The sequence below is a fragment of the Oryza glaberrima genome, chromosome 10, assembly GCF_000147395.1.
Source record: "Oryza glaberrima chromosome 10, OglaRS2, whole genome shotgun sequence".
Taxonomy (NCBI): domain Eukaryota; kingdom Viridiplantae; phylum Streptophyta; class Magnoliopsida; order Poales; family Poaceae; genus Oryza; species Oryza glaberrima.
The window spans coordinates 18,340,466-18,351,147 of NC_068335.1; the positions used below are offsets into that span (position 1 = coordinate 18,340,466).

The window sequence follows — 10,682 nt, forward strand, 5'->3', positions numbered from 1 at the left end:
CAAAACGATGCATCAAATTGAGCTAGAAAACTCAAAACAACTAACATAAGTGTTCTGAAATCATATACATCCAGATCTCGTCGCTGTGGCAAACCTTCCACACGGAAAGAACATGATGCGTCTTCTCAAACCGCGGACATACATAGATCACTTCACACAGGAACTGCAGAAGTTACAGGCAATTCAGAGCTGATTGATTCCTTTCTCCATCAATGCAACAGGTCAACTGGATATCCACTGCATGAAAATTTCAAGCAAAGAAACAGTAGAATAAGAATTTTATCTGTAGATCTAGAACAGTACCAAATAAACATTCCCTTCACTCTCTTAATGCCGAGAGAAATTGTTAGGCATTCTTCAACAGTGCATTTAACACAATTTTTTTAAAAAGAAAGAAATGATCTGTTCTTTGCAGACACAAAATATAACATGGCCAAAGGAGCTTCCACTAGCATTCAACTTCATAGATACAATCAGTTAATCAGAATCATTGCAACAACCCTTCTATATAAGATTTACAGCTATAATCTGTAGGTCAAAGACCATGCACCAAAAAACATTGGCCTATAGAGGCAAACAAAAGATGCTGTCATGTTTTCTGCACATCACATCTACTGAGAAGATAAATGGACAAGCCCTTGTAAACTAATTTAATTGCCAGCAAAATGCAGTAAAAATAATCAGGGTTGCACTTCATCAGGAGATAGTTCCGTGAAAAGGAAGAAAGAGAACTGCCCGCAAGAAGACTAAATTCAAATATAAAAACATGAATATTTTATATTTCCTAGTATGCAGAGTAGGACCATATGTAGAACAATCATAATTTAAAGCATGAGATTTTAAACGTAAACAGAAGTCACCGACATGATTATCAGCAAGATAATACAATACCAAAAAAAGACCCCTAACCTATCATAATATAGGGCTGAGACTTGAAGTAGTGTAAACACACAATATCAACATAATCAATAAAAGACCAATATGATCACTTTAGGATAGGTAAACCCCAGCCCTGCCTACCTGCCCTTTGTGAAGTAGCTTCCTAACTGTAGCATTTATCCATTTTTCCTAGCAACCCCTGTTCTATAACACTTCCATTAACTTGTACATCCAATCATCTGGCACTAAACCATTAGCTGAGAGAGAAGCAAACAAATCCTTGGCTTCATCCTTTCTGCCAACTTCAAGCAACGCACCAATCGTAATGTTAAAGGTCCTAGTTTCAAGCTGCAACTCCAACAAACATAGCTACTGAAACAAGCGAAGTGCATCATATCCTTGACGGATTATGTTGCACGTGCTAAGTTCAGTCTCTATTCCTCTTTTAACAATCCTGACGTAGAGCTCTTTCGCAGCAGCTATTCTCCCTGTCTGAAACAAACCATGCAGAATTGTGTTGTACGTGATAATATCAGGAATAACACCATTGCTCACCATCTCTATGAAAAGAACCAACGCGTCCTCCATCCTACTACCTTTACAATATCCATTAATCAAACTGTGGTAAGTAACACAATTAGGTTCCACCCCAACTGAGACCATGCCAGGGAGTAATTTCATTGCTTCATCCATCTTACCGGCTGTTAACGACCAAATTTGGTAATATCAGTATCGGAAAAGGGGATTAGGTTGAAGTGGAGACGGAGGCGGAGATCGATTCGAGAACCGAGCAAAAATCGGCTGGAGTCCGAATCGGCTACGATCAGGATCAGCTGGGTCCGAGTCAGACTGGGTAAGCCGATACAGCCGATTCCGACAATATGACTTGGTGTACAACATCGGGTTGAGTTGATATGCTTCACGATGATTGCCGTGCATGGATAGAGTCCTGGGAAGGCAATTGTATCTATTAATTATGATATTTTATATAATTTCCTTAGAGATATGCTTGGGCAAAAGTCTGCCGCAAAGACTTATGGTATCTTAGAGTTTATTAGGGATAAGAGTCGTGTCCGGTATGGACATATCTTGTAATTCTCGGGTATAAATAGACCCGAACCCTATGTAATCGATAACACACGTTCAATAACAATCTCAGCGCATCGCCACCCTTTTTGCTTTAGTTTTATTTCGACGAGTTCTTGCTTTCGGGTTGAGCTGCATCGGTTTCGATCTTCAACAAGAGGTAAAACTTGTTATGGCGGCTTGCGTTCTCGGGATTAGTGCTTCCATCTTTATGACACTCTAATCTTGTTTATGTAATTCGTCGAGTTATCATATATCTTACATAATCTTTGGCAATATCGTTATCTAACCTCTAATCGGCTAACGTCTGTTACCAGAAGGCAGCCGATTAGGTTAAATACCGACGTTGACTTAGATTATATAGGATATCCACCACTCTATGACATATCCAACGGCTTGATTGTCTAGATATTATCCTTCTTTTCATACTTATAGCTGCATCAGTTGAGTTTGATCTTATGAGTCGTAATTAGAATCTCAATCTCTAGTCTATCTTTGGTTGCCGATTAGGGTAGTATCGGGGTTTCAGCCGATCTTAACTGATTTAACTACTTTTATCCTATATGCTCGATTGACATGTTAAATCTACCCTTTATATTAAGATATTGCTGCATTTAAGTATATTAGGCTTTTGTTTAGTATATTCTACTTGCTTTAATATCTTAATATAGAGTAGTATCGGAGTATTAACCGATACATGCTAGATCCATCTGATCGGCTATACTATGAACGTATATAATCTCATTATTAATATATATTTCGATCTAAGTGATTCATACTGTCTCGGCATGGAGACCGATCTATCCCAATCACTTGATTTAAGTATATATCGATATAAGGACTATATATTGTTAATATCTACAGCCGATCGAATAGATTTAGTCCCTTCTTATTTATTAATGACTGCCGATCGATGCACATATGACATCGGCTCAAAGATAAATGATATGTCATCGGCACCTAGCCGATCGGCTATCGTTTATGGATTTAACCGCGGTTTCTTTGTCTTTGTTTCTTGTTGATTGCAGGATCAAATCAACTGGCACGCTAAGCATACCCGAAGGCGAGTTTTGGACCTGCACTGGAGTTAAGCAGATCTCCCAGGCCTCGTGTTTTACGTCAACACTGGCTAGGCAATATCCACTGATGAGTGCATTGTATGTAATGACATCAGGCTTAACACCAGTATGTGCCATCAAGTCAAAGAGTTTTTCAGATTCTATAACTCTCCCTTCTTTGCAAAAATTATAAATTATTCTACTAAAGAAAATGGTGTCTGGACAGATGCCTTGATCCAACATTTCAAAAATTAACTCCTCAGCCTTCTTCCATTTGTCACAGGTACAAAAACCATGAATTAGGGGGGTATATACAATGATGTCAGGGGTTAGTCCTTCATTGATCATCTGCTTTAAGGTAAGCACTGCATCGTATACTCTGCCTAGCTTGCAGAGTACATCTATGACTGTTCTGTAGTTCACTGCATTCGGACTCAATCCTTGCTGCCTCATTTTGCTGAATACAAGCATTGCCTCATCTACTTTTTCTTGTTTAGCGTATGCACATATTAGAATGTTGAATACATGATGATTAGGTTGGATACCGTTCCATACCATCAAATCCAGGAGATCATGCATCTCAACAAGGGCTCCTTTGGTAGCATACCCCTGAAGCAGGGTACAATAGGTAGTAATATCAGGCTTTAGGCCACACTTGGTCATAGAATCGAAAATCTTTCTAGCTTCCGTGCATCTTCTGTTCTTGCAAAGATAATCCATCAGCAAGTTACAAGTAACAACATCTGGTTCGACACCATCACTGCACATCTTTTTGAGAAATCCAATAGCCTCTGTCAACTGCCCTGAAGAGCAATATCCGTGCACAATACTATTATATGTCCTGCAATTAGGCATGACACCATTCTTAACCATGGTGTTAAGTACCTCCATGGCCTTGTCCATAGCTTGAGCCTTGCATAAGGCAGCGATAATAGAGCTGTAAGTCACAACATCTGGCAAAATCCCCTGGTCAAACATTTCATGGTATGTAGCGTAAGCTTTGTCCGGATCCCCCTCTTTGAAGAAGCCATTGATGACGGTGTTGTACAACACCACATCAGGTGGGCAGTCACCTCCATCATCAGGCATCATTTGGAGCAGCTCGAGAGCTTCTTGGCTTCTGTTCTCATCACACAGACCCTTGAGAAGAATGGTGCAGGAGAAGACATTTGGTATGCAGCCGAGCTGGGTCATTCTGCAGAGCACTATGTCCATTGCGTCGCTCGTCCTCTTGTCGGCACAGAGGCCCTTGAGCAGAGGAGTGAAGGTAATGGCTTCCACTCTAAATCCCTTCTTAATGACATTGTCCAAGCGGCCCGCCCGGCAGCAGCAACCGATGAGAACGCTGTAGGTGTACAAGTTGGGAGTTACCTCGTCGGCGCCGGCTCGGGCCATGCGGTTGTAGCGGGACACGGCGGCCGCGGGGCTGTGACGCGCGACGTCGTCGAGGGCGCGGTTCAAGCCGTAGATCGTGGCGCCCTTGCCACGCCGAAGCAATTCGTCGAACACGTGGCGTGCGTCCCCGGCGCCATTGCCCCCCGCGCGGCCCCCTCGCCCTTGGATCGAGCCCTCCGAGCCAACAGCGCGGGAAGCGGCGCGGCGCGCCATGCCCGCCCTAGCTGACAGGTGCAGCAGCAGCAGCAGCAGCACCGGCGGCTGCGAGGCCTGACTCCCACACACAGGCACACGTGCCCAGTGCGAAGCTCGCCGATCCGCGCCGTCCTCTGATCTGCGCCGCCCAGATCGAGGCCGCCGCGGGCGCCTGGGGAATCTCGCCCCCCCCCCGCGCGACGCGGCGAAGCAAATCCTCTTCCTCCTCACTAGTAGCATGCCCGTGCTAACGGTGAAACAACCAAATGACAGCGACACAATATATGCTTCATCAATGGTACATAGAACAGATAGTTAGGAAAAGAGCGATAGAGTTATTAGAAAAAAATTAATCAACATGCATCCACAATATCATCCAAGAACAAGCCGTCCCTTGCTATGCTATAAAGTACAGGTATTGCTCCTCTCAAATACACAAAATAATAAATATCTAAAATTAGCTTGACTTAAGCCATCCATTTCGCCTCCTTCTGCAGCATCTCTTCGGTCTGAACAAGTAATTCGTTCGCCGCCGATGACATGGCGGCCGCCGGAGGGAAGAGATCGGGGCGGCGGCGTTGGAGTGCTTTGCGGCGAAGGAAAGGAAAAAAAAAGAGGAAAAAGTACGAATTACCCCCTGAACTTTTGTGGTCGACCGAATTACACCCCCGAACCCGAAAAACAGACATTGTTCACCCCAAACTTTCAATACCGGATGAATTACCCCCTCAATCCAATCCAGAGCGGTTTTGTCCTACGTGGCGTACACGTGGCAATCCAGTCAGCATTTTCTTTTTTTTTTTAAAAAAAGTGGGACCCGCATGTCATACGAAGCCCCTCTTACTCTCTCTCTTCACTCTCTCTCTCTCAAAGGGCGGTGGCAGGAGGTGGGCGGCGGCGCGAGCAGCGGCCCACCTCCGCCGCCGCCGTCTTCATCATCCCCACCTCCGCCATCACGACCACCGCCACCCCCACGCCGACGAGCACACCGCCCGCCGCCGCGCCGGCTTCCTCGCCGCCAGCCGCGCCTGTCGCGCCCGCCGTTGCCGGTCGCGCCGCCGCCCACCTCCTGCCACCGCGCTGTGAGAGAGAGAGAGAGTGAAGAGAGAGAGAGGATGAGGGACTCCGTATGACATGTGGGTCCCACAATTAAAAAAATAGAAAATGCTGATTGGATTGCCACGTGTACGCCACGTAGGACAAAATCGTTCTGGATTGGATCGAGGGGGTAATTCATCCGGTATTGAAAGTTCAGGGTGAACAATGTCTGGTTTTCGGGTTCGGGGGTGTAATTCGATCGACCGCAAAAGTTCAAGGGGGTAATTCGTACTTTTTCCAAAAAAAAAGAGGAGAAAAAAATTGGGGGAAGTTGGAAGCCGTCGCAGTAGGAGTAGTCAGTCGTTTGTGTTGTGTGATCTTCTAATCTATCTATCTATCTACCCTATAATTCACCAACTCACTCTTACACCTACGTTACTCATTCATCAAATCCAATGGACCAGAATATCTCCCGATCATCTAACGGTCCAGATCACTCCTCCTCCCCCGCGTGCGTGTTCTCTCCCCAAAACCCGCTCCCCTCGCCGCCTCGCCCGCTCGCTCCCTCCTTCGCTCAACCGGCGCGCCTCCCCCACGTACTCCCCCGAGCAAACCCTAATCGTCGCACCGCCTCTCCGGCGCCTCCATCCCCTCCTCCTCGCCGTACTGCCTTCACATCGTCGCCGTCGCTCCTCCTCCCCCTACTGCATTCCTCTTGCGGCCGTCACCAACACACTCTCCACCAAATCCCTAATGCTCAAAGGACGAACAAAAAGAATTAGAGCGAACAAAAAGAATTAGAGAGATGGGGATTGGAATCAAGAGACAAATCAGTAAGGACTGACAAGCCAGATTCGTCGACAGATCACAACCGATTTTTGGGTTTGATGTCTTCCATTTGATTTTTGGCGCTCCTCCCTCCTTGCTCCGATCTGGCCTAAGTGTTGCCGCCCGATTTTCGCGGTCGATCCCGGCACCAGCCCCTTCCTTCGGCCGTGTGTGAGTCCGACATTCCAAGTCCCCGCGGTCGGATTTCTCAACCCCGGCATCGGCCTCGCACTGCAACAAGGTAAGTTATTATTGGGATGTCCCAGTAATTTAGTAATCGCACTCCAATTTAGTAATTTACGCAATTGAGTTTAGAATAGTTTCACAAATCAATTCGGAGTCAAACTATCAATTGTTTTTGGTGTTTCAGGTCTTCAGACTGAAGTTTCAAAGTAGCTTCATCAAATTTTTGAAAGCTTTCAGAGTGATTGAGGAGGTAGCCATCTTTGCCCTCCTTGTTTCAGGATTGAGTATATGAGAGACTGAAGTGAAGGAGGATTTCTGCATGAAAAATATTGCAGAATTACTTAGTATAGAATTACATACATAGTAATAAAATTCTCTAAAAGATAAGAGTAATCTGCTTCTCTCTTTCTTGCAGTAGCCTTTGGAACTAACACTACTATCAAACGATTAGCTCTACTAACTTTCTTCCTTGCAGGAGGCACAATTAGCGGTGCATCTCTCATGCTCTGTGTTACTTCTTTTGATAAGATAAACTACAGTGAGAAATTATTTTCATGATAAAATGTGCAAAATTCCATATGTAGATTGTATTTTGCTTCATACTGTTTTGCATGTTCAAGAATTAATTGTATTGTTATTTACTTCCTCAAGTCATAGAAAAATCCTTATATGAAAAAGGAATATGACAAATTAAAGAAAGCGTGTTATACAAGACCATATTCATGCTTCTATGTTAATCTTGTCAATATTGGAAAGCCTGGAGGTTAGTGCTAACTAATATAATGCCTTTTTCACCCTTACCGAGTTTTGTGCCCTTGCATCTATTATAGATTACCGAGATATACTGAGCAATCAGTATTAGAGTTTGACCAGTTCAAAGGGCAGTGATGTTGATATTCAAGGTAGAGTATATGGAATTTTATCTGCTTGCTATCTTTGCTTTCCTGTTTGGCATAAGCATCTTTAAATCATTTTCTGCAGCATGGCCTAATTAATAATTTCTTTTGCTGATCAGACAAGGATTGATTACCTCCACATAAAAACGCAGACAAGTCTAGGCTTTATGTGAAGTGCTCCATGGTTACTGATAACTCCAATGCTAACATATCTTCTGAAGATGTTGATTTTTCGAAATGTAAGGTATATTTCAGTCCCCTTAGCTCTCCGAGATATGTTGTATGGCACAGTGAAAAAGCATCTGATGAACTCACTTCAGATTGTTTATTTTCAAGATAGCTGAACGCCTGAACCTTCAACTAGACTCAAGTATGAGTCTGTAGTAGGTTTCAAAAGTGAAGGTTTTATTATAGACTAGAAAGAGTTACTTCTTATTTTACAGTATTCTGCTTTGATTGGTATATATTTTCCAGTGCAACAGAAAAGTGCCTCAAACCACAATGTGTTTTGTATATATATAGCTGCAGCTTTGATTTGAGACATTGGAGAGTCATGATAGTTTGATCATTAACCACATAGTAAAAATGTAAAATGTATAAAATATACAACATTGTAATTTTACCCCTTGTGACGCGGGTTCCACGTGCACACAAATGGTTTCTCTTTGTTTATTTGCATATTCCACATAAGTCCTCCGTATTTGGTGATTCATTGGTTCATAAATTACAATATAAATGCAGAAACTTTAGTCATATATGTGCATATAATTGTAAGTGAAATGACAAGACATGTAATTTTTTGGGCAAAATTTAGCTATATCGGCTATTTCCCGTTGTTTATTTCTACACATAGATAAAAACACCGATCAACTGACTTTGATTACGAATATATTAAATGAGCGTCAATTTTAGTTCAGAGGTTCATTCGTTAGTCATCCAAGAGAGTCCACCTTGCTTATCACAGAAGTTTATCTTCAAGTTATGAAATGACCAATATTCTTTTTTGTGTAAATACAAATAACTACAGTGACAATATACATTTTGGTTGTTTTGTAGCCTTGTTCAGATAATCAGGACCACATCAAGCGGAATGGATGGCTTAAGTCAAGCTAATTTTAGATATTTATTATTTTGTGTATTTGAGAGGAGCAATACCTGTACTTTATAGCATAGCAAGGGACAGCTTGTTCCTAGATGGTATTGTGGATACATGCTGATTAATTTTTTTCTAATAACTCTATCGCTCTTTTAGCCTAACTATCTGTTCTATGTACCATTGATGAAGCATATATTGTGTCGCTGTCATTTGGTTGTTTCATTTGCAATATTAGTTGTCATCGTAGCGTTAGCACGGGTATGCTACTAGTGAGGAGGAAGAGGATTTGCTTCGCCGCGTCGGGTCGGGGGGGGGGGGGCGTCGCGTTGAGATTCGTGCTGGGGTTGGGGTTGGGTCGGACAGTCCGTGCACCGCGTCCGTGTGTGACCGGTACTGGTACCAGCTCCAAATCATCTGTAGTATTCGGATGCCCCTTTTCCATCCTCTATACGAAAGTTGCTTAAAAAATCAAATTAATCCATTTTTTTAAAAAAAATTAGCTAATACTTCATATAGACATATATATGAATCTAAACATATATGTGTATAGATTCATTAACATCTATATGAACGTGGACAATGCTAGAAGTCTTATAATATGAAACGGAGGGAGTAGTACTTAATTAATCACGTGCTAATAGACCGCTCTGTTCTCCGCACGTACTGTTCCTAGTTGGGAACTAGCAACTGCGAACACACCCTCAATTCATACAATAGTTATATGTAAAGGTATATCTTACACTATTAATATCTGGTCACGCCTGTTATACGCACATGGCGTCGTGAAGTCTGTGTTGCAGCTGGCTACAAATCTGTAGCCCGCTACTTATCTCTCTCTTCTTTTATCTACTCGATATATGTTTATAGCTGACTTATAATCTAATATTCTACCTGCTCTAAGGTGGTGTTTGAAACTAATGAAGATGAAGATGAAGATTAAATAAATGTAACGTAAAACGAGAAATTCATTAGCACATAATTGATTAAGTTTAAGTTATTACAAACTTGACAAATTATTAATTGAAAAAAAATCTAACGGAAATCGAGATAAAATCTAAATCTCTTTTGCTACAGCTATGTATCTAGGATTTTTTTTATAAGCTGGATATTTCTAGCAACATAAATTCATGATATATATCTATGACTACCTTGATAATATTTAGATAATTTATTTTATACACATTTCAAATAATTTTAAATTTTAAATCACATTAATGTATAAACTTTAAATTTACCGTGGATGTGAAATGGGATAACTTTAGACGCACTTTTGGGTCAAATTGACGTCCGTTTTCGGGTCGAAACTTATAGGATGATTTTTTTTGAGAATTACACAGTACAACACAGACACTCACAACGCACGCACACTCATCCCTATGAAAGTACGTGCGCAAATCCTACCCTTACGAGCATCTTCGAAGACTGGGCCGACAAATCATCCTTGAAATTGACGAAGTCACCACAGACGCCTCGCTGTTGACCGGTACGTCGTCTACCGCTGAAAGTACAATGCCGTTAAATCCTAGAAAATTTGCTCCCATGGGGAGTCGAACCTAGGACCTAAGGTCCTACTGAGGCATCCCGCGGTAGCGCGATAACCGGTCGGTTTTGAATCGTTTGGGCCAGGGTTACCGTCACCCCGCGGTAGTGCGGTAACCGTCTAAAATCGTACAAAAATCACATCCAAAATTTCGAATTCAGAACTTGGCGGTTTCGGGATTTCACTGTGGTTACCGCACGGTTTACCGCGATATTCACACGGTTATCGCGAGCTGTGTAGCTGGAATCATGTAAATAAAAAATAAATAGGAAAAAAATCGAAAATACGGTTGAATATGTGTAGAAAACTAAAAATTGAGAATAATTGGAAGAATATGTAGGATACTTAAGGCCTAATATTGTCTTCCTTTTTCCAATTTGTAAACTATTTTCAGTTTTGTCCTCAAATTTGAATTTAGCTTACTCTATTTCAAAAAATTTCTTCACCATTAGCAAGTACAAATCAAGAACTATATCCATGATTTT

General features: G+C 42.1%; 1 pseudogene; it reads right to left on the reverse strand.

The window, feature by feature from the left end:
• Positions 1 to 990: 990 nt before the first annotated feature.
• Positions 991 to 4,784, reverse strand: LOC127786197 (protein Rf1, mitochondrial-like; annotated as a pseudogene).
• Between the last annotated feature and the right edge of the window lie 5,898 nt (positions 4,785 to 10,682).